At 41.0% G+C, this 23141-nt stretch overlaps 1 long non-coding RNA gene across 1 annotated transcript; it reads right to left on the bottom strand.

Moving 5' to 3' along the window:
• Window positions 1-9074: 9074 nt before the first annotated feature.
• On the bottom strand, window positions 9075-12142 carry LOC133487984 (uncharacterized). The gene is made up of 2 exons (XR_009791519.1): window positions 11858-12142; window positions 9075-9587 (listed from the first exon to the last, which is right to left on the bottom strand). It is a non-coding gene; the product is annotated as an uncharacterized LOC133487984 (long non-coding RNA).
• Window positions 12143-23141: the final 10999 nt, after the last annotated feature.

Below are 23141 nucleotides of genomic sequence, written 5' to 3'. Positions count from 1 at the left end.
TACTGGCAAAGACATCACCTAAGGCAAGGAGGACTCTGTAAATATGAATAAATCAGTTAAGAGTCCCTGTAGTGCCTTCATTTGCTTGAGTAGAGTTCTTATGTTGTTGTTTTGTTGCGCTCCCACGTTTTGCTGTGTTTACATAAGCACATTCAAGAGTTAATTAAGTTTAAACTTAAAAAAACAAACAAGAGCTCCGTTACGCAAACATCCGGAGAGACATTTGAGGAGACGTGGATGAGATGAAGAAGAGGGCGTCTAAACCTTTCATTTTTACTACGTGTGTATGAAAATGACACGCGCGCGCACACACACGAGGAACCTTTAGGTCATAATTCTGGATTATCGCACACAAATATAGACACTAATGAATTTTTTTCTCTCTCTCACACACAAACTACTGAAATCCTCACACATACAGCATTATACTGAAATCCTCTGACACCTACTGAAATGCTCTCATTAATATCCTGAAATGCTCTTGCATTTTATGCTGAAATGCTGTCATACTATACAAAAATACATTTCACTGTCATGAGAGGGAGTTTCAGTAGTGTGTGTATAGTATAGTATTATACTAGTGTGTGTGAGAAGTATTCCTGATGTGGCTGACGGCTCGTAATACATACACACAGACACAAAAGACACATTCCCTGTCTTTCTGGTCAGACAGACCTGCTGTGACTCTTAACAAGATGCTATTCACAGAGGTCGGAGGTGATCTCTACGTTTAAAGGGATGTGAAACTCAACTCTGGGTTTTTAAACAGTTATCTAATTGGATTAGGGCCTCAAACACCCACTCCCTTTTCTTTTCCATCCCCTTTCATGGCCGGCTTTTGTCCATTCACTGCTGAGCTCAAAGGGCTGCAGACACAGAGGAGGAGGAGGAGGACGGCGATGGATTAGGTGGAGGTATCCTGACCAATTAAGACAAGGCCAGGTGTCGTGCTGATTGCAGGAAAATGGAGACCTCGGCCTACGTGTCTAATTCCCTGCTTGCTGCCCCGTAACCACTCATTTGCGTGTCGGCCCCTCGTTTCCTCTTTCTTTGGTGAGGAGGCGGCCTTTCCTTGACCCTTCCTGTTCACGGAGGCCTCATCAGACTCACCTGGAGCTCCCCTGAGCTGCGATAGCTGCTACCTCAGCGAGTATCCAAAGAGAGATACCTCAAACTAACACTGCAGGTTTAGCACCCATCACACACAATCAGACAGAGGAATGTCAAAGAGCACAATGGTGCCTTGCAAATTTGCTATTTCAGTGCAACATCAAGCAATGAATGTTGATGAACCACAAAAGGTACGCCCCTTAGAGGGATCTAAAAAAAAAAACAGATTTTGATTTTGTTTTGTTTTTTGTCCACTTCCTTTGACTAAGCTCATGTGGCACACAAATGCAGCGATTAGCGAGCAAACGAAATGGAGGATTTAAGCAGATAAAAACCCCAACAGGGAAAAAAATAAATAAATAAATATGGCTTTAAAAAAAAAAAAAGCAATTAATGGATTTACATTAGTCACCTTTCCAAAAGACAACAGGGTGGTGCTTTGAACTTCAAACCACCAATTTTGGTGAAAGAATTGCCGCAAAGTTCAAACAACTTTTAGAGATGGAATACTATTTCCTTTTTTGGTCCCATTATATTATTTGTGAACAAAGGGCTATGTTTGGATCTGTGACAGGTGTTTTGCATTTGAGTCTAGCTTTTTGTGAAGAAGCACCAAGTTAAGATGTAGATTGCCATGTTAGCTATTCCCAATAGCCACTAGCCAGCTAACCACTGACTGGTTACATTTCATATGCTTGTCACTTGTGAGCAAAAGTTAATGTTTTATTGTTTTACATTACATTCCAAAATATAGATAACTGCTCTCAAAAAGTAAGGGATGTTCAGCATTCTGGTGAAATTTCAGGATGAAACTAAAATGCTCTAACACATAATTTTAATTCTGCTGTTCAGCTCCTTGTTAGAGAACAGCAAGTTGTACAAAGAGTGCTGAAACATTGAACAGTTGGACATGCATTCAAATATTTACAGAAGGTCAAATTAGGTTAAACTGTAAAGGTTGTTGTGCATTTTAGGTTCATCCTGAAAATTTCACCCAAAGCCATACCTAACGTTTTATAAGTTGTGTAGAACACCGTGGTACCTTGAACATAAAACGCCCGAAACGTACACTTTGGAATTCAACCAAAATTTGGTAAAACATTTGCCCCAAAATTCAAATAATTTTTCAAGTGTGACTGCTACTTTCTGTTACATTTCTGACTTTCTCTGAACTTTGATATGGATCTGTGAAAGGCATTTAAATCTGTTTGAAGTCGGACTGAGTTAAGATCTAGACTCCAATTAGCTTCTCACGCTCGCCAATATCTAGTAGTGATCTGTGTATGTGCGAGCATGTGTGTGTGTGTGTGTGCGTGCGTGTGTGTGTGTGCGTGCGTGTTTGTGTGTAATTTTAAAATGGTATTTCAAACATTCCTTGTACAGTTAAAGGGTTGATTCATTTTTAAAGGGTTTGTTCAATTGGGCACTTCTACCACAATAAACATAAAATGCATTATTAAACTAACATCTAACTGATACAGTCAATCATTATCTTTGTAAGAGCAGCAAATAGTGTAAGTATATATATATATATATAATGAAGTGGCTGGTGGTGAATGCATGTTTAATGCAAAAAAGAAAGAGGAAAAAAGGCTATACATTATTTCCATCAGGGTGGATGGGTTGTGTGCAAATATTATGTATTTGAGCTACTCCAGGACTCTGCACTCTGACAGTAACAAACACCATAAGAATTTACCAGAATTATGCAGCTCTAACTAAATGAGAAAATGGCTGATTTATAAGCTATACATGTCTGTTTTTTTTCAGCTTTTGTTACCCATGGAGACATTACAATAAAAAAAAAAAAAAAACATCACATACAAACAGCCTCATATTCCATATTACACGAAACTATGATTCCCTTGACTATTAATCATAAAAAACAGCAATAATAACAGCTTTTTCATATTATTTGGAGCATTCAATTATTCTAATATAGCCAAGGGCCAACTGAAATGGAAACAGGAGCATGCAGATCCAGTCTATTATGCATTGTTAAACGTTGATCTATGGTTTAATATTTGCTTGCCAACAGCGCTGACAATGTGTTATTACCTTGACAGACGGCTATAATGTTCCTTGACACGCCGGTGATTATTTAAATAAGCTGCAACAATAAATACGACGCCACATGATATGCAATATGAGCTTCACGGAATAATAAAAACTAAAATACGCGGACAGGGGTGTAAAAAATAGGATTGAAAGCGAGGTTTGTGGAGGTTTGGAGTGAAGAATGTCAATGAGATTTATCAGGAAAGCAGCTCATTGTAATTTTGAGATTAGGCTCAGGAACAAAGCCGAAGTCAGATATCGCCAAAATGAATTGTTAGCATGTTAGAGCAGGAGAATTCTTGATTACCACCGTTGTCAACATGGAAATGGCTAGCCCTATATGCCCAAGGCCTTTGACGGAATCAGCCAAACCCGTTGTTTAATCCCCACAGCTGTGCCTCAATGCCATCATTCCCTTCTCTGTGCACACTGAGTTTCTTGTAAATAGTTACAAAAAGACACTAAATCAACATCTGATTATTGCCCAAACTTTCAAACGTAGCTCTCGGGCTGCAAATGTGTCTCTGAGCAGTTGGAATAAACAGATAAAGATGCAAAAGTACTGTCTCTGACAAAGACTAAATAATCATCAGACATAAGCTAAAACAAACATAAAAGCCTCTTCCCAAACACTAACCGTCATGAAAGGCAGAAGATAGCGAGCATACTGGCATCTGCGGTAATTAAGGGAGAAGGGTTAGCGGGGACTCTGCCGGGTGCAGACTTGAACGGCCGCTCCGACACCTGTTCATGCGTCTGGCCCAGACCTGAAAGAGAGAAAGAGAGAGAGACAACTTTGTAGCGGTGCCATCTTAGCGCAGCATCGTCTAATGAGATTAGATGCTTCACTAATGAGCTCTACGGTGAGGGGAGTCAACTGCCATGTGAAGGTCAAATACATTCTGGACTTGAATGTGCTGTTGGATTTCAAGAGTCATTAACTAAAACAAATAACTTGAAGCAACAAAATTGTGCTCAGTTTACCTTGTCCCTAAAGTTTCAAAATAGTTGGGACGGTGCACCAGCTCATAAAAAATCTGTCATTGCCACAGTGACGCCTGAGTGGTACATTTCAGTTTGGTTTGTTGTCTGGAACCTTGATCTGGCTTACACATCACCTGTGCGGTGTGTAGGTGGGTTAGTTATTAGTTACGTAAATAATGCAAACACAGTAGTGTGACACAGTGTAACACGGTGAATTAGACAGAAAGAGGAACACGACACAGTCAGCATTGCAAGAAAATGCACATTTGGTCTCCCATCCCATTTCTGTACTCAAACGGAGTGACAATTTTCTGGCAACCAATCTGCACTTCATTGTGTCTAGCTACACACTTCAGATAGCATACGACTGTAAATGGTACCCCAACAGAGGGTGTAGCATAGAATGGATTATTTGTGTGTGCCGTAACCAAATGTACGACTTGGTAGAAACATGTTTTAATGGTCTAGTGCACTAATTCCTCACGAAAGCGACTTGCCTATGATGAGTACTGTACATCAACGTCACCATGATCAAGCACACTGGCGTGGTAAGTTTGGATAAAATGTGAAACTTTCAAACGTTTTCAAAAATGTTTGCTCTTTTATTTACAATAACTTTGTACTGTAATTGACATTTTAGGCCACCAAAAAACCTACAAAACAATAATGTTGTACTCTACAGTATTATGGGTGCATCTGGCCTAAAAAAAAAAAGTGTTTCAATGTAACAGACAATCAGTTGTATTGCACGACTCCCCTGCCCCTATTAGTCCGTTGCACTGTATTGCTTTTTAACACAAAAACGTTCTGAATAGACTTTAGCATGTGGAATACTACATCAAGTAGTTCAAGTATCTTGGGGTCTTGGACTGAAGCCATCAAAACTGTGAACCAAAATTTTTAAATATGAACGATTCCGAGAGAACTGGAATGTTAGTCCCGGTTCCAATCAGTTCTCGATTCTCGATGCCCAACCCTACTATTAATCCATCTAAAGTACAAGAATTTAACTTAACTCTGCTCCTTGAATAGATTTGACATCATCTGGTATAAAAATCATTGGTCAAATGAATTGTGGAAGACACCATGAATGCATGCCAATTCAACAGCCATTAGAAATTTAAGAACTTCATTAGGGTCTTTTGAGATCAACTCAAACTTTTTCTTGTGTCAGTGATCTTTTCCACAAGGGCAGCTGGTGAGCACAACAGCACAGCAATGAAGAACCATTTCACCGGCACCTTTAATAATGTGCTGACATGTTTCACCAGGTAACAGAGGGCAATAAAATAATGACCTATTCTTTTACACTAGGTATTAATCTTTTTCCATTTCTCCCTATTGTAGGTTGAAACAGTTTTACCTTCCTTCAAATACAATTGTCTTTGCGATTAATTGTCTTTGCGATTAATTTTATTTGCGGCAGAGAAAAGCTGCATGGCTAGTGAAATGTTTACTCGTATGTCAGCATTTTGTTGCCAAACAGCTAATAGATTTACTTTTGCACACCTATTACATGAAATGCCCTGTTAACCAGTGATAAAATGAATTTCATTTTAGCAATATTAGAAAGATTTAATCAAGCTGCAATTTGCTAAAGTGCATAAACCTTTTTTTGTTAGCATTGCATATTTGCAGAGGAAAGATTGCATGGCGGTGTGTATTGCCACATGGAGGGCGCCATGAATCTTCCTACCAAAACGGCGAGATCCTTGTCACCACTATCTCCTGTAATCTGTTTAATAATGTTTATGTCAGCAAAATTGAACATGTGGCATGGAATGACTAATGTCTCGTTCATAAATTAGTCACAAAACTCTGCTTGGGCCATTTATGGAGGCTGCATCCATGAGGACGCCGTCAGAATAGTCTTCCATTCACTCGTCACCTTTATAAGCGTCAATGGCAAACACCTATCACTGGGAAGTCGGAAACCTCTGACCTCGACCCTGGAAAAGTGAATTGGAATGCAACTCGAAGTAGGAGTTCCTTTTGAATGTCTGTCCAACATCTCCGGAAATAGGCTGCTGCAACACGCCTAAGGCCATTGCAGTCTTCTTTAGCCTGTTTAGCCTTCTTGTTGCAGTTGTGTTGCATCTAGGAGCTTTTGCTGGCTGATAACAACCATGATGCTCACCGTTTTGCTATATTACTATAAAATGTATTACATTACATATACTGTATATTAATATTGCATAAACTTCTATAGCGTGAGTACAAGCTAGTCTACCACCTTTGTTGCCATGTCAACACCAACTAGAGAGTATGGACGTGGGACTATGATGTTTTAACAAATTAGCATACAGTAGCTGTTGTCCCTAGGTCCTAGGAGAAGCTCCAAATCAGTTTCGGGATTTATCCACACTGGGATCCAAAAACATGTGGGCCAACTTTTGATAAGGGGTGAGAAACCTTTTTTTTTTCTATCAGAGGGAATTTCAGTTTTTATACATTGTTCCATATCTAGAAAAGAAATGTCACAACATGTTATGGAACATTTATTATTGTTTGTCGTGGGGGGATACATTCCAGACCCAGCCGGAATAGGTAAAAATCAGTGTGAGAGAGAGAGAAAGAGAGAGAGACGACTTAGCAGCAGACCCACACACACACGCTCTAAGCACATTTAAACTTGAAAATACACTTAAACACTTACACTTTTTAAAGTATTTCATAGTGCATGTTCTCCCTATGAAACTGGCACAGTTCTCCAGATAAGAGGCAAAGCTTGCTTGCTTCAAGGTGTTTGTCACTCCCAGTTGAAGTTTAATGTAAAACTGACATGTAAAACAAGAGAGAACCTAAATATGTAAAATAATTTGCATTTTCTAAACACCAAAATGTTCAACAAAACCATATAATTTCATCTAACGAAAGTCTTCTCTCTTAATGCTATCATATAATTGGACTCACCATAGACAGATTAATGGAAATTACCATAGATGTTACAGTATTTTCAAATCTTGAAGCAACTCCTATTTTAACACACACACAGAGCAGTGACACATACAGAGCATACAACAAAAGTCACAGACATAATATTCTTTCTGCTCTGTGGGAACAATGGCTACTACTGGAATTTTAGTTGGGGACCTTCTCTGTCTCTGCGTCTTGCTTTAAATTGCACCTCATCTCTTCCAGTAGCACTCAGTGTTGCCCAGTTAGTTGTGGCACAACATTGTACTACACTGAAGGAGCACAACTCTAAATTCTGACTTGTTACTGTAACATATATAAACATACTGTAAGCTTTAAAATCACAATTTCACATACATCGTTGTGGGCGTGAACAGTGAACTGCAATATTATGAGCTACCTGTATTGTTATTATACAGTATATTCCGATAATTTGGGGGTTAAATCTTTTGCGCTTTTTATAGCAGTTGACGTGAGGGTTTTGTTTTTACAATTTAGTAAGTCAGATAAAATGCTCTTGCAGGTCACATGTGGTCCAAGTGCCTTAGGTTTTCCCACCTCTGCTATAGATAAAACAATAAAAGATAGGATGTAGACATTTATTGTGTGTGTGAGAGAGTGTCTTCTTGTGAGGATGAGCTCACTGACCCGCACGCCGGGGCCGAAAGTAGACGAGAGCGCTCAGGGTGACGACTTGGCCACTCACTTAGGGAACTTTGACTTATGAGGTGCACTGCATTTAGCCAAGCTAATGCAAGTGAGGACCGTGCTATTAACCTCAGGAAGAGAAGCCTCGGCAGTATGATGCATTCCGATTGACAGAGGACAGTATTTCACCATGACGGGCATTACCAATGAATAATTAAGTGTTTAATATAATGATCTGGAGAGAGAGAACAGGAAGAAAGAGACAGAGACAGAGGGGGCAGAAAATGGTAATTCCACAATTCATTGCCCTTAAAACCTATCTAACGTTATTACCCGGCATCGTTGTATAGAGGAAGGGAGAAGGCTTTTGTTGAAATAAATAGGTTTTTGATGGCTCGCCGAGAGTAGAAACGGTTATTAGGTTTGAGAACTCCTGCATGATGGAAGTGGTATCCTGCCGAGCGGGAGATCATGAAATTTTAAGTGGGGAATTTACAGCAGAGAGGCCGCGGGACAGCGAGGCCGTCTGGGCAAAAGCCTGAGGACACATGCGTTTCGGTGAAGCACAATGCTGGGCTAATGTCACCGCAAATGAATAGTTAACAAGCTGGAGATGGTTGTTCTTGTTAGAGCAGCAGCCAAGTAAAATAGACACCTTTTTTTTTTTTTTTTTTTAAGAATTTTGTTCTTCGAGACTAGAAGGCAGAAACATCTGTAGTTAATTCCATAGTAGGGGTAAAGCCAATAATAGCAAAGTGGAATACTGTACATCCCAAACTTTATTGAGCCAAGGCATCCATTTTAAATAATAAAATATAACAGCACAGCACACAAATAAAAAATGTGACAACATTTATAAATAATGAATTAATGATGACCTTGTCTCAATTTACTCACTAATTAATTAGTATGAAATGTGGCTCTGTTTATTTGAATACAAAACTGATATATGACTCATTCTGTTGTATGAATGGCAACAGGTGGATACACAGGTTTATTATACCTTCTGACATCCAGTGGAAGAGCATTTATTTGTTCTGACTGTCATTATACCTTGCTGTTATGGATGGATGAACAACAAGATATATTTAAAATTAATAAATAATTAATGTAATTAATAAATGATCATTTTCAGGCATATTAAGTGAAATTGGATGGCTGCAAGGTATTCAATTTCATGTAATTGGTCAGAAAAGTATTATTTATGTACTACAGATAACTGTATCTTTGTTCCTCTAGCAATGTGATGAATAGTGACAGGCACAACAGTGTCGTTTATCTAGAGCTGATTGTACACCAGGTTCAGTGTGACATGTTGTTACATGATTCTTCCAAACATTACACGATACACTTAGTCCTTGTTTTTGAAAATGTATTTACTTTATTTATTTACCATAGTTTCAGGGTGAATTGTCACAAGGCACATAGCATGACTCCTGGGCTCCCCCGACCCCTGTCCAATGACAGCCCTTGCGGTCCCCATCTTTGTCTCGTCTTTCAGGCGCCTCCACCTATTCACTTCTCCAGCTGGTGTGGGTCACTGGCTACTACCCCTCCTGGGTGATAGCTGACCCCTGTGTCGGCCTTGTTGGCAGGTCGGGGGCCTCTGTCTTTCCGAGGGGGATTGGGGAGTGGCAGTGGTGATGTGCTCTGGGTGGTGGGTTGTGGTTGGCTGAGGGGGTGGCTGATTGGTCCCCGTGTCCTTCTTCTGGTGGCTGGACAGGGTACCTCGTTGGAGCTGGCGGATTGCCCTGAGCCCATGAGAGAGGGTGGTATCCTCTTAACCGGGTGCCCGCAGGAGGGGCGTCCTGGCCCGCGCTTTTCTTTTGGATGGGCGATTTAAATTGTGCTGACTCAGCAATTCCGGACACCTGAAGACCACAATGCATGTGTGATGGTGTTAACTGACAAAATAGAGACGCCTGTAGCATCAAGTTGCCACTCATAGTGACACAGACTTTATGTCTATGTTAATTAACTCGCTGGACTGTCCTCTCATTTGCTCTCGAGAGTACCTAAAAGATTTAGGGACTACATAGCCATTCCCATAACAGACCAGTAGCACTGCCAGGCTAACTACTCTCATCCTATCCTATCCTTTCCTACTTGCTGCATTCTTTCCTCACAGGGTAACATTAAATTAATGATATACTATTGTTCTGCTATTGTTTTTTTTTATTCCTTTTTGCTCCTTGCTCCATTGTCTTTCTGTCTGTCCCCACACAAACCTTGGTCATTACCAATAAATATCACAATACAAATATTTCAAACCCCACTGTATTTCAAACTCCACTGTTGCACAGAAAAACTGTTTCAGCATAAGAAAAAAAAAAACTTACAAATCCAGCATTCTGAATGATCATGCAGCTGAAATGTTATTTTATTTTTTTCCATTCTCTTCAACAAATTTAATACCCTCGATGTGCCTCCTCAGCATTCCTTAACTACTGGCCTGGCAGGCATTATTTGCTGGCACAATATACGTGAATGAATGTAATTTTTTGATTCTTTTCACAAATCAAAGGGATGTTTTTTAATTACTGTAGATATTTCACTGCATAGCATTATTAAATTATGTCATTGTGTTTCCGCTAACTCAAGCCAAACTAAAGAAAACAACTTTAGGCCAAACTTCTTAATCAATAGCGTCCTCTAAATGTGAGCCAAGGACTACTTTCACGCAGCATTACCATAATTCACAGTCCACCCACGCCCTCCAAACACTTCTTCCATGTCTCCAAATGCCCGACGAAGAGCTAATTTTCACACCTCACACTGGTGACCTTTAGCATCACATATACTGTATGTGCAGTGCCTGTTGCCTGTATGACAGCTTCTTATGAATATTCATATCTATATATGGCCCACCCCACACAATGCCCGTCTCCTTGCTGTAGAACACACAAGGCCGCTCATTACTGGCTGTTCTTCGTCAGGTCCGATTGAGGGATGATTGTGTCCGTTTAGGAAATGAGAATGTGTGTATGCGTGTGTGTTTTTGGGGGTTGCAGGGGAAAGTGAGATTGTTTTTAAAGATGCGCGGGGCTGGTGGAGGGGGATGTTTGTTTGTGAGTGTGTGATGATGAGACGTCGGGAGTGGGAAGTGAGCAACTTGTGGGGGTGGAGCATTTGTGCAAGTGGTTGCGTCTTTTAAGAGGCGTGTGGGAGTGCGTTTGTGTGTGTGTGGCACGCGTTCACAAGCTTTTCTTGTTTGTGAGGTGAGAAGAGAGAAAAAGTGGAGTCCCAGAGCATGCCTCCACCTCTTCTTGTTCCATCTGCCCATTTCGCTCCATTTTCCATAAATTAAACACACTCTACATCTGCTTTGGGGTGCATTGTTAGTTGTGTGCATTCTGTGGTTCCTCTGCTTATGAAAAATTAAACACTTTCCTGCATTGGATTAGTCCCCAATTCCCAAACGCCCCGACTGCAGCAAACACGACGGGGGGGATGCGTCACCCCAACATCAACAGGAGTGGGGAATAGCTCAAGTAAAGTTGGGGGAATAAAGGAAATAATTAACATCTGTTTAGGATAATAGTGAGCACATGTGTGAAACCTGAAATTATTTTCAACACTCTCATAAAGACCTGCTTCTCGCAACAGTTACTCTCCACAAGAGAAATGCACTCATAACCACATTAGGTATACGACATGCAATCCAGTGGAACCTCTAATGATGCTGGTTGAGTTTCATTTTGTAATTTCAAAACCATCTATCCCATTGAAAATAATGTAATGTGAAACTCAAACTGTTGCCATCATAAAACCTTTCAGACCTAACAAACCAGCTATCCAGGCAATGTTGTGTTTTGTTTGTCAATTTTAATTCTCTACTATCATACAATTGTAAAGAGAAGTTGCAGAGTAAAACTGAAAAAAACAAACGAAGTGCTGTACAGGTGCTAAAAACTGAAACTAGCCGAAAATGAGAAAATGATGGCTATTTTCAGTTGGGTTTAATTTACGGTTTTGTTTTGGGAGTGGGCAAATAAATGGATTGAAACTATAATATGTTAATGCCCAAACGTGACATAATATACTGCCAGCGAGCCAAACTTCAACAAACTAGCTTTCTAAAACACTAACATGGTTCATTCATTGCAGGTACTTCTGAAAAAGATCCCAAAAATATTCTTACCCATGAAAGGTTATTCCTAGTTCGGAGTTCCCTTGTTGTGATTGTTTGACGTGTGTTAAATAGTAGGCAGTACAATGTGTAGACATCCTTGCTATTTTATTATTGTCCGAGCGTGTCGTCCATCCAAAAACATGGAATGTGGTGACTCTTTCCCCACTAGCTTAGCTACATGGAATGCGCCGATACTTTGGCCCCACTAGCTTAGCATCGCCGTAGTCACGAGGCTGAAGAAAACCCTAGCTACGACGTCTACGATGCGCTTCGCTCGCTTACTTCCGGTTTCCGGCTTTTCGGCGTTCTGCTTTTTACGTCGCTTCGTCACTAGCTTTACGTTTTAGAAAGGCGCAAGCTCATTTTTAAAATGTAAGGAGTAGGAAGTACAGCTATGTTTAAAAAGTAAGTAGTAAAAGTAATAAGTCGCCAGAAAAATAAATACTCAAGTAAAGTATAGATACCTGTAAAATTGAACCCCGGTCCTCAGAACTGTGAGGCAGACGCTCTAACCGGTCAGTCACCGTGCCGCCCTGTAAGCATCATATTGCTCATATGTTCCTAACCAGGGAGACTCTTTACCAGTAGCATCACTAGGCCTATTTTATGGGGGTTTTCATCAGCACGATATCCGTTCCATCCGGCGACAATTTTTTTTGGGGTGGTCTTAGTCACCCTTAAAAGCCAAAACCAAATGACGCCCCTGCTCTTTACTATGTTTGAATAAGTTCCATTTCCAGTATTTGCAAGCTCTGGTACCAGTTAGTTACCGTAATCCTTTTGATGCTCACCAACCTGAAGTCTTGAGACATTTGTTGATGTCTTGCATGCTGATGATTTGATCTTGAATCATATTTTCCCACAAAATTTCAGTCGAACTCCAAAACTATACCACGGGGTGTTTGATTTACTAGAGCAGTATCAAAGATTTTGCCCTTAAAATGATCATGCGCAGGTCTGATGAAAGCTTTTTTATATACAGTATACACACAATATTTTCATTTTTACTGTATTTAGTTATATGACTGGTGCAATAACAGAAATGAACCTGAAAATGGCATAACTTTGACCATTATTACACTCGAGTTGTTTCACCTCAATTATACGACTCCCATGTGCTGCGAGGCTCCCAAATGGGCACTTGCTCCCTTGCCTTAATGGATTCCCTTACAAGAGCACAGGCCTGATGAAAGATGCTCTCCAGTGAGTCAGGGCATCTGTATGCAAAGGGTGTGTGGCGGCAGATGAATAGACATTTTATGGGCCACTGTAGATAATTGGGACAAAAGGGACCACAAGATGCCCCCTTAGAACAGCCTGGCTTGAGTGGAATAATGAGCGTAATCAGAGGTTGTGGTCGTAGTGTCGCCCTATACAGAGCAGGCAGGACACTGGGGAGGACCCGTGTTTGTCTTTGACATTAACATGCGGGGGCTAAGTTCAGCCATATTTGGCCACGGTTTGGTAAGTGGGAGCCCTAGCAGGAAGAACAGGTGTTGCAGGCCGACGACGCCATCAATCTTTCACTGGCCCGTCTCTGATGGATTCAGGGTTAATTATCATCAAATAATCCATTAAAGAGAAGGATGGAAGTGTGGAGGATGAGGGGATGCTAACCTTGGCAAGAGAGGTAAGCGGGTGGTGGGGAGGGGGGGTGACAGCTGGGTGCGGTTATGTTGGCTTTGGTGGTTGCTAAGTTACACAATCTGACTCAAACGTATGTTTGAATAAAAAATGGCATCTTGGTGATACAATGTAGAGTGAATTACAACTACCAAAGTAGAATTAAAAAAAACAGTCCAATTTGCAGTTCAACTAAAGTTCGCTGAAAAAATATTCCTTGGACGTCAAACCATCATCATGCAAGATACGAGCAGATTCTGCAAAAGGAACTCGATAAGTGTGTTTTTCTTTGTCTTCATCTCTTTTTCCATGCCATGGCAAAGCGAAGGTGTAATGATAACTATAGAACCAGAAATGGAACTTACCCTGTCATAGTGCCTGGCTTCTTACCATACAATAAATAAAAATAAATACAGTACAGCTCACCCGTAACCACAATGAGGACAAGCGCTACAGAAAATGGATGATGGATGAGGGATACACACACAAATTAATTTTAACTAGCAGATGGTAATGTACTGTAAATATGAAAATGTAACATCATACAACACACACTGTTATTTAGTATCGCCAAACATCTGTCTAAAAATGAGAATAACTTAAAAGTCAACCTTGGAGGTACCAATGTGGTGTAAAAAAAAAAAAGGGGGCTCAGGTTATCACTTCCTCAGGTAAAAAGTAATGAGTGAAAGCATCAAAGGTGAGATTGTATGTTAGAATTACATAGATTCATACCTTTATAAAACACCCTCATAAAGTGCTCCTTTTATTGCAGTGCACCTTTAGTCTTCATGGTATCCATCTCATTCTGGATTAGTCCATAATGTATAAATGGAAAATGCCATTCGGCTTTCTTTCCGTGCTTTTAACATATTAATTGGCATTACAGTAAATGTCGGCGTGTACAGTAAATTGTATTCGGAGAAGTCAGTGACACTTGCCCTATTGAAAATTTTACAGTGTGCTTATACCTTCATTTACCCACTCAACGTGGCCATGAATATTTAAGGCTGACAATTAAACCCCGGCTGACCTGAAAAGATGGAGCTGGACCAACGCTGTCAAAATGATGCTACTTTAATGCAACCATGTTCATCAAAAGACAGAAAATGCAGCCCTACAACCACTCCACACTCCCCAATGTGCCTGTCTGATGTGTGTATACAAAATTGCTCGTAGGCATACAACACAATACAAGCATTGTCACAAAGACACACTGTCATTGTGACATGACACGCGTATCACATATGTGTCACGTTTTTGTATGTGAATTTTGGGAGGAGGGTTGTTAGTATAAATTGGTGCACCCAAGTATCCTGCTTCACCTTGAAGCAGATATGATTTCCTAACATGGAACGATTACCTCCGCCAAGCAACACTGTGTCCACATTTTCTGCCCTTTTCCCCCCATATCTGTGCATTTTTATACAGAACAGAGAAAGGAGAACAAAGTCCATCCATCCATCCATTTTCCGTACCGCTTATCCTCACTAGGGTCGCGGGTGTGCTGGAGCCTATCCCAGCTGACTCCGGGCGAGAAGTGGGGTACACCCTGAACTGGTCGCCAGCCAATCAAAGTCGATTTTTCTGCCTATGGAGATAGTGTCAGAGCTGTAACGCGAGTGGGGCATATGTATAAGGTAATTCCACAACATAAAGACTGGATTCAATTAATTAAGAGAGACTCAACTCTTCTGTCGTCGGTCTCTGGCACAAACCTTTCCAGGCATCTAATAATGAATGAATGAATGATTGTGAGATGCCAAACTCTTGCATGAAAGTGCATACAGTTGTTGCAATGGCTCACCTCTGTGTAAAATACACAGGCAAATTAATACCAAGGGCTCTATTTTTGTGCATATCTGCAGCGGGGCAGCAATGCTGGCCCACTGCCCGTCTTTTGGCCAATTCAGCAGACCGGTCTGCGCCAGGTGTGGCATTCCGATGCAGTAAGTGTGTGTGTTTGGAGATTCGCCTGGGGGAGTGACAATTTGGTGGCAGAAATTCAGTCTCAACTTATGCCTGCTCAGAGCATTTCAAACTCCTGGCGCAGGCTAGACTCCTGGTCTCATGCAATTTGGGTGAAACTGATCGGGGCACAGGTAGACAAATACTGAGGTCCGCTGATACATCTAAGTCGTCAGCGGTTATCACCAGCTCATTTTCTATTCAATAAGGGTACCTACCCGCTGACATTAGGAGCAGTGACAATGCGCCAGTCACGCACGGATCCCTGTATCCTCTTGTCTCTGTGCAAGACTGTCATTGCACCGCATTTAAAGGGAATGAGAGGAGCCACAAATTAAGTCAGCTGTAAACATACACACAGCGGAACAGCCCGCCCACGCTCGGATCCACTGGCCTACACCGGTCTAAATTGCGCCTGGTGAAAAATTGTGCCACCCACTGCGTCAGATTCACGCCGGTAACAAACATTCTTCTGTTTTGCTCTAATGTGGCAATTTTGCAAGATCTTTGACTAAAAGACACTGCTGTTTGTTACTATGCTACTAGCATAAGTCAAATACTACTTCAACAATATAATTACATTTGTTTGAAGCTATGTGACCAAGGAACCTCAGTCATCATTGTAAAAACAGGCATTGCTGCCAATAAGCCTTTCAGCTTTCCAGAATGAGCAGATTTTATGCAACAGATTAATATAAAATTCAAAGGTAGAGGTGGAACTATAGCAATGCTACAAACAGCTGCAAACAACATTTTTATAGGACTAGGAATCCCATTATGGGTAAATGGGGCTGTCGGCATGACAAAGCAGCGTACAGCAGTCACCTGACTTTGTGATTCCCCTTTGTACTATGGAGCATCAAAGTGTCTTTTAATAGTTGTTTTGGTATTCCTTTTACACCCCTCAGCGGTGTCATTTTCTTCGTCGACTTTTGTTTCCAAGGAAAAAACAAAAACAAGTCTGAAATGTCACTGCCTTGCTCAAGTGAGAGAAGCAATGTTGATAATTATAAAACTGGGAGTAATCAAAATCCAAATGGTGGGATTATTGTAAACAAAAGTTGACATGTGGTCAGAGAAACCACGTTTCTTTGTGTCAGATAGATATTTGCCACATAACGTTTACTGTATGAGGTGTGTAGCATATCATCGCTATCCAAGGAAACGCAGGCAAATCCACTTTATGATATTTTTGGCTTAAGATTTTCCATGCTCTCGTCCATGTAAATGTCAAGCTAAACAGTCAATGAAATTATGTGTTGTTATAACACCATGTTTTTGAGGTGTACAAAAAGATCTCCACTAGCCATCAGAACTGTCCATCAAATCACATCATTTTGCTTCGGACCACAAATATCCCATTCTTAAGCAAAAACCAAAAACAATCGCCTGTACTTTTTAAAACGTAATTGCTGATCACCTTGGTTAATGAAAGGCATGTTTTAAGAATGATTAGCAGTAAAAGATGTATTTTCTCTATGTCTGACTGATGCAATTTTCTTCCAAAAATTATTTATCGATGGGGAGTAGGCCCCCTGTCGGACAGCCAGAGGCCCCCCAAATGGTCAGGGCCCCTTGTCAGATTCCCCCCACCCCTGCACCCTGGATTGGTCACTAACCAATTGTAAGACTTGATGACATTGTGAGGCTTATGAACTTTTATGAACAAACAGATGCATCGACACAGCCTTAATGCAACAACATCACATTATGCTCGATTGACCAGCCGGATTGAAGATGGCTCTGTGGATAGAGAGAGAGAGAGCCCATGCTGTCACCTTATTTTCATCTCCAAACTCGGATTAATGCATGTGTCTCCTGAATGTGTCTTACTTGTTTTTTAATGATGTAAATAATGCAGTACTGCCATTGAGATTAAGCAGTTTTAAACAGATGCAGGCTCCTTTACTTTCCCATCTACAGTGAGCCATAGCGTCTATAGGTCAGATTACTTTTTCATATGTCATTAAATATAAATGAATCAAGTCTTTTTTTCCTCCCCTCTACCTCCACTAATCACTTTTCTATATTTTTATCACAGTGGCCATGTGGATAGGTGGAATGACTTCCCATTCTAATCATACCCTGAGGTACGCTGTCCCTTTTCGCATACCAGAGCAAATAGCTTTAAAAGACAGACTTGACACAGTCGAACATACAAATTCGAACACCTCAACGCTTGGGCAATTTGGAATTTGAACAAAAGTTTAACGGAAAAACTATGCTGTAAATATAGCAATCTTATTGACCTCAAATGAGCTCTTTTCAGCCACCATCAAAAATTAAACTCTGCTTAATTGCGACACTTTTTATGATGGATGGCGATAAAAGAAGAAACATATCCACTGGAAGTTACCATGAAATAAGCAGATTTAAGAAGACAAAGCAAGAAGACTCTGGATGTGTCCAAGTACTGTTAGGAGGTTTTCAGTGCCGTGATAATCGGAGAAATGGATGACTAAGCGAAGGTGTTGCTTTTGTTTTGTGCTGTGATTTTTATTATTGTAAGTTTTTGACTTCCTTTTTTTTACAGTTTGTATTCTGGAACAAATTATTACAAACAAAATTAAATGAATATACATATTTTTTTAGAGTCGACCAAATCATAGTCAGCATCATGGAGCAGATTGTGGATGACCTGCAGTACTGCTGTATGTATGAATGAAGAATGAAGAAGTGCATTTACCACCATAAGAAAGTAAAATAAAAACTAGAGTCAGATAAAACTTCGTCAAGCCTACCAACTGGACCCTTTCCTAACTTCCATTGATTCCACCCTGGGTAAACTCTATTCCTGCAGAAGTATACACCACATGGTAATTTACAACGGAAAAAAAAAAAATCACCAAATTGGCAGACAGGTCACCATTCCCATTCTTGAGAACTTGTCAAAGTTCTGAAGTTTCCATTTATGAAAAATGTCTGGTTAGGAGTCTATCATTACAGCAATCGTTCCCTCACTGTTGTATCATCTCGCCCCCGAGCACACATCGTATTTGAAGGCCTGTAAAAAACGGTCCCAGCTAGAACCAGCGTCTGCACACACACACACTATCATTTTGCACCAACAGCGATCTCCATGGGCAATCTGCATCTAGCTGAATAGAATAGAATAAGAATCAGACACCTGTCTGCGGTGGGACGCTTTATTTATTTTCAGCGCCCTCCCCCCACACACACACACAATATAACAGCTACTGAGCAGCCAAGCGCATCAAAGCAGTGGAGTGAAAATGTCTCCTTGAGGAGTAAGAGAATAAGAGCAGCATTATGCGCTATGGTTATTTGGGACTAATGGCACAACTTTCAAAATGTAAATCAAACCACTGGAAACACAGTGTTGACAGGCACAACAAATATAAAAAGTGACTCCATTATAGGCGTTTTTGGTCAATGCAAGTTGATGGGGGGATAAGTTGTACAATTTGTTGAGCAACCAAATGTATTTCATGATTATTTCTAAAAAAAAAAAACAATTTAAATCAGTAATGCTTGAGCTAGCAGCAGTGAGGATGATACCGTTGTCTAAATTTGTCCTGGGGAGAATGCTAGTTAAGTCCTGGGGGAAATAACAGCGCTGGTGAATACCATATTGACAGCATTGTTTGCTTCGGTGTTCTCACTATCAGATCAAGAGCCATGGTGAAGAAGAAAAAAAATTATGATGTCATAGGGTCACAGAGTAGAATATCCAACTGAAAACACCAATCGTGGAATGTTTTGAAACCAGCTTTGGGCTTTGAACAATACAACAATTCAAAGTTGCATTTTCCTTACATTTGTGTCACTACTAGGGTATTGTAATAGATTCAATTATTATTAGAAATTCATGTCAAACTGATTGTTGATTAACCAAGTTTCAAAGTAACCGATTGCAATACTTGGCTGCAACCATGAGCAGAAGAGCTTTTGATTTAGTGTCAACTATTTTTTTATTTAATCTCCAAACAAGATCAACAGAACATCATCTATGGGGAGTCAAGCACATTGCAACTCCTCTGGGCAGCATTATTCTGTTCAATACGACACAGAAATAGAAAACAGGAGTTCAGAACATGTAATTACAGACTGTTTCATGCCCATAAAAACAATCCTGATTCATTGAATGTTAATTTTCCCTATAATTTATCAAAGATGTTTTGCCCATTCCTAGCCAATTAGGCATCAATAGAACTGTCCACACCCCAGAATCATAATGGAACTCTCATCCTTTTGTTTCCACGCTGTGTGAAACAGGAAGCAGCTTGCTAACTAACAAACACATTGACAATAAAAACTAGTTTTCATTTAGTGACATTATAGTGATGGACATTATAGAATTACTATCCATCCATCCATCCATCCATTTTCTGAGCCGCTTCTCCTCACTTGGGTCGCGGGTGTGCTGGAGCCTATCCCAGCTATCATCGGGCAGGAGGCGGGGAACTGAACTGGTTGCCAGCCAATCGCAGGGCACATATAAACAAACAACCATTCGCACTCACATTCACACCTACGGACAATTTAGAGTTGTCAATTAACCTACCATGCATGTTTTTGGGATGTGGGAGGAAACCGGAGTGCCCGGAGAAAACCCATGCAGACATGGGGAGAACATGCAAACTCCACACAGGCGGGGGCGGGGATTGAACACCGCTCTTCAGAACTGTGAGGCAGACGCTCTAACCAGTCAGCCACCGTGCCGCCAAATTACTATCCATCCATCCATTTTCTGTACCGCCTATCCTCACTTGGGTCGCGGGCGTGCTGCAGCCTATCCCAGCTATCTACGGGCGAGAGGCGGGGTACATCCTGAACTGGTCGCCAGCCAATCGCAGGACACATATAAACAAACAACCATTCGCACTCACCTTCCCCCCTGCGGGCAATTTAGGTGATTCAATTAACTTACCATGCATGTTTTTGGGATGTGGAAGGAAACCGGAGTACCCGGAGAAAACCCACACAGGCACGGGGAGAACATGCAAACTGCGCACAGGCGAGGCCGGGATTTGAACCCCGGTGCTCAGAACTGTGAGCCAGATGTGCTAACCGTGCCACCATAGAATTATTTTTTGTAACTACGACCACAACCCTTGACTTCTCGTGGTCTATAATACTGTTGGATGAGCCTGGATAATAGCATCAGTGTTTATGTTACAGTTCAAGGTTGCGTGCATTGTTTATAAAAACCTTAAAATGGACTTTATATAACAGTTTTATGTAGGAAAATGGGAACCCTGTAGCAAAACAACCCAATTATTCCTTTAAGATACCACATATTCCATACATAATGCCATTAATTCTTCACAATTGCCTTATGCAAATCGAAACTCTTATCACTGATACTTCCATCTGTTCTGGCCTACCTCTTGCTCAGGCTGTACTCTTCATTAACTCTACCTGTTTTTTTTTTTTTTCAGAGAATGTTCAATCTTATGGCAACTGGGTCAAGCAGGACCACGCATCCCTATATTAATCATGTAGAGGAGGACAACATAGTGTACAGACATACTTGTTTAATTCCCTCTCCTCTTGCTCACTATATAAAAAGCATTATTGATATTCACCAGGAATTGCCAAGAAGAGCAGCAGAGGGTCGCTACATCCAGATGGATGCCCCTTAAGTCTGTCTTCAATTAGTCTCCACTAACTTACATCTTCCAGTTGAATTCTGATTAGCTGATCTGGCAATTTACTGAGCCGATGTGGAGAGCCCTCGGTTCCCCCTCGAGTGCAACCTTGCTGCTTTTGAGTATTGAGAACCTTTGATCAATGCACTCTTATTACCTATAAAACCCAATGCTATTAGATTTCCCCCATCCCTGTGCATAGTGCTTTCTATCCCCTCATTTATATCAAAGAAAGACAAGATTATTATCGCTTTTACTTAATATGCACCTTATAGCTTTCCAGCACTACGATTAAACCTGTTGTGGCCTTCTGCCGTCTCCTTAGCTTGCTACTCCCCTCTTGTGGCCAACTAGCACACACAGATGAGGTGCATGTTCACTTTATGGTCCTGTCTATACAATTGGGAATGTGTAACACGAAAACACTGCACTGATATTCTGTGCACCACCAGGGGAGCAACACCATGCCTATTAACATATAGAGTCTTTATTTCAATCCCATTCACTTTTCCATCCATTTCAAAGAGTAATACCAGCAGGTTGCCGCGGTAGCGCCGCATGAGGCTGTGACTGAGCTTCAGATTTGATCGTTTTTATCTGATTGCGTGGGTAAACAGTGCTGTGATGGATACGATCTCATTACAAGAGGAAAGTGAGAGTTTAATTTCCTGTACATGTTCCGTCTTTATTAATGTCAGAGGCAGCGGGTCATAAATTGCATTAGAGGTCTCGCTGCTCCTGCTTGACACAAATGAGGCCACAGAGCCATTTTACATGGGATTACACTGGGCACAATTCTCCAGCCAATTTCAATTTGGCCTTGTATTAAGGCAGCTTCATATAAGAAAAATACACCTAGGGTGTGATAAAAGGCTAAAATGTAAGCATTACAGCTTTCACTTTTAATCCGTGTCACAGAAAGGGCCTTCTCTCAATGTGTTAAAATGGTCGCTGGGGTGGTAAAACACCGGCTGGTAGAAGAAGCGGCCTTTTGTTGTTGTCTATCAAGATGCCAACTAAAGAAGAAGACGATGACTGTCACAGCCCGACGCTACCCGTCCAGCGCAAGCAAAACTTCAATAATAAACCTGTCAACACTGAAATCTGAATACCCAGCAGCCACAACTGTATCAGCTCTCCTCGTCTGGCAATACGCATCAACACGGACTCTCCTGAGAGACGGCATCTATCAGTCAGTCTGTACACAATACACCCCGCAGATCCCATCATTTCCATTTGTTTCATTATTTCTACAATGCAGTCTAAAATATCTCAGCATGCTCCAGGAAAGGAATGGCTGAGATCAATTGATGTTGCGGTTATAAACACACAATCGCTTTTTACCACATGAAGACACTGAGGCTACCCGGTTTACTGTATTTGTTTCCTTGCCGTAATCCTCAAATGATCAGAAGAAGCGCGTATTAGTGGGCCTCCAATGGCGGGACGAGAACGTGCGAGGCACCAGAGACTCCGCATCCCTTCACCTGATCATTGGCATGCTAAATTTGTATTGATTGAGGTGGCTCAAAAGCTAAACGGGAGCTATTCCCCTGGCAGACCGCTGTGTAGGATATGTGGTGGTGGGCTCCAGATAATCCAGAGAAACCATAACATGTAGAATGTGTTTGGCCATAGATAAGCCTGCGCGCATTAAATAGTCAATGTCAACCCGACCGCAGCTTCAGGAAGTGGTTTCACTGATGACCAACCACAGGAACACACACATTGCATTTTTAAATACTTAAACCTCAGTATCCCCCACTCAGCAGTGTACAAATACAATATCGTCTCTGTCAATACCGATGGTCTCTTCAAATTGGCCGTGCCAAAACTATTGCTTGCACTATAAAACCATTATCTGTGGTCATTTTCATCAACCAGTGACTTGAGGAAAAGGCAAAAGCCACTATAATAAATTAAGGAAAAGGAAAATGCATTTATGTTGACTGGATATTTCACACTTGAATATACAGTAAGTAAAACAAAATTGGTTCACATACTGTAGGTACTACAGATGTCCAATGTAAAACCTTTTGCTGCACTTGCTTAGAACCAGAATTTTCTGTGGAATCAATAAAGTATACCAA

Source organism: Phyllopteryx taeniolatus, chromosome 13, assembly GCF_024500385.1.
Source record: "Phyllopteryx taeniolatus isolate TA_2022b chromosome 13, UOR_Ptae_1.2, whole genome shotgun sequence".
Lineage (NCBI taxonomy): Eukaryota > Metazoa > Chordata > Actinopteri > Syngnathiformes > Syngnathidae > Phyllopteryx > Phyllopteryx taeniolatus.
Note: the sequence above shows the minus strand (reverse complement) of the source record. Positions and strands in the feature narration are given on the sequence as shown.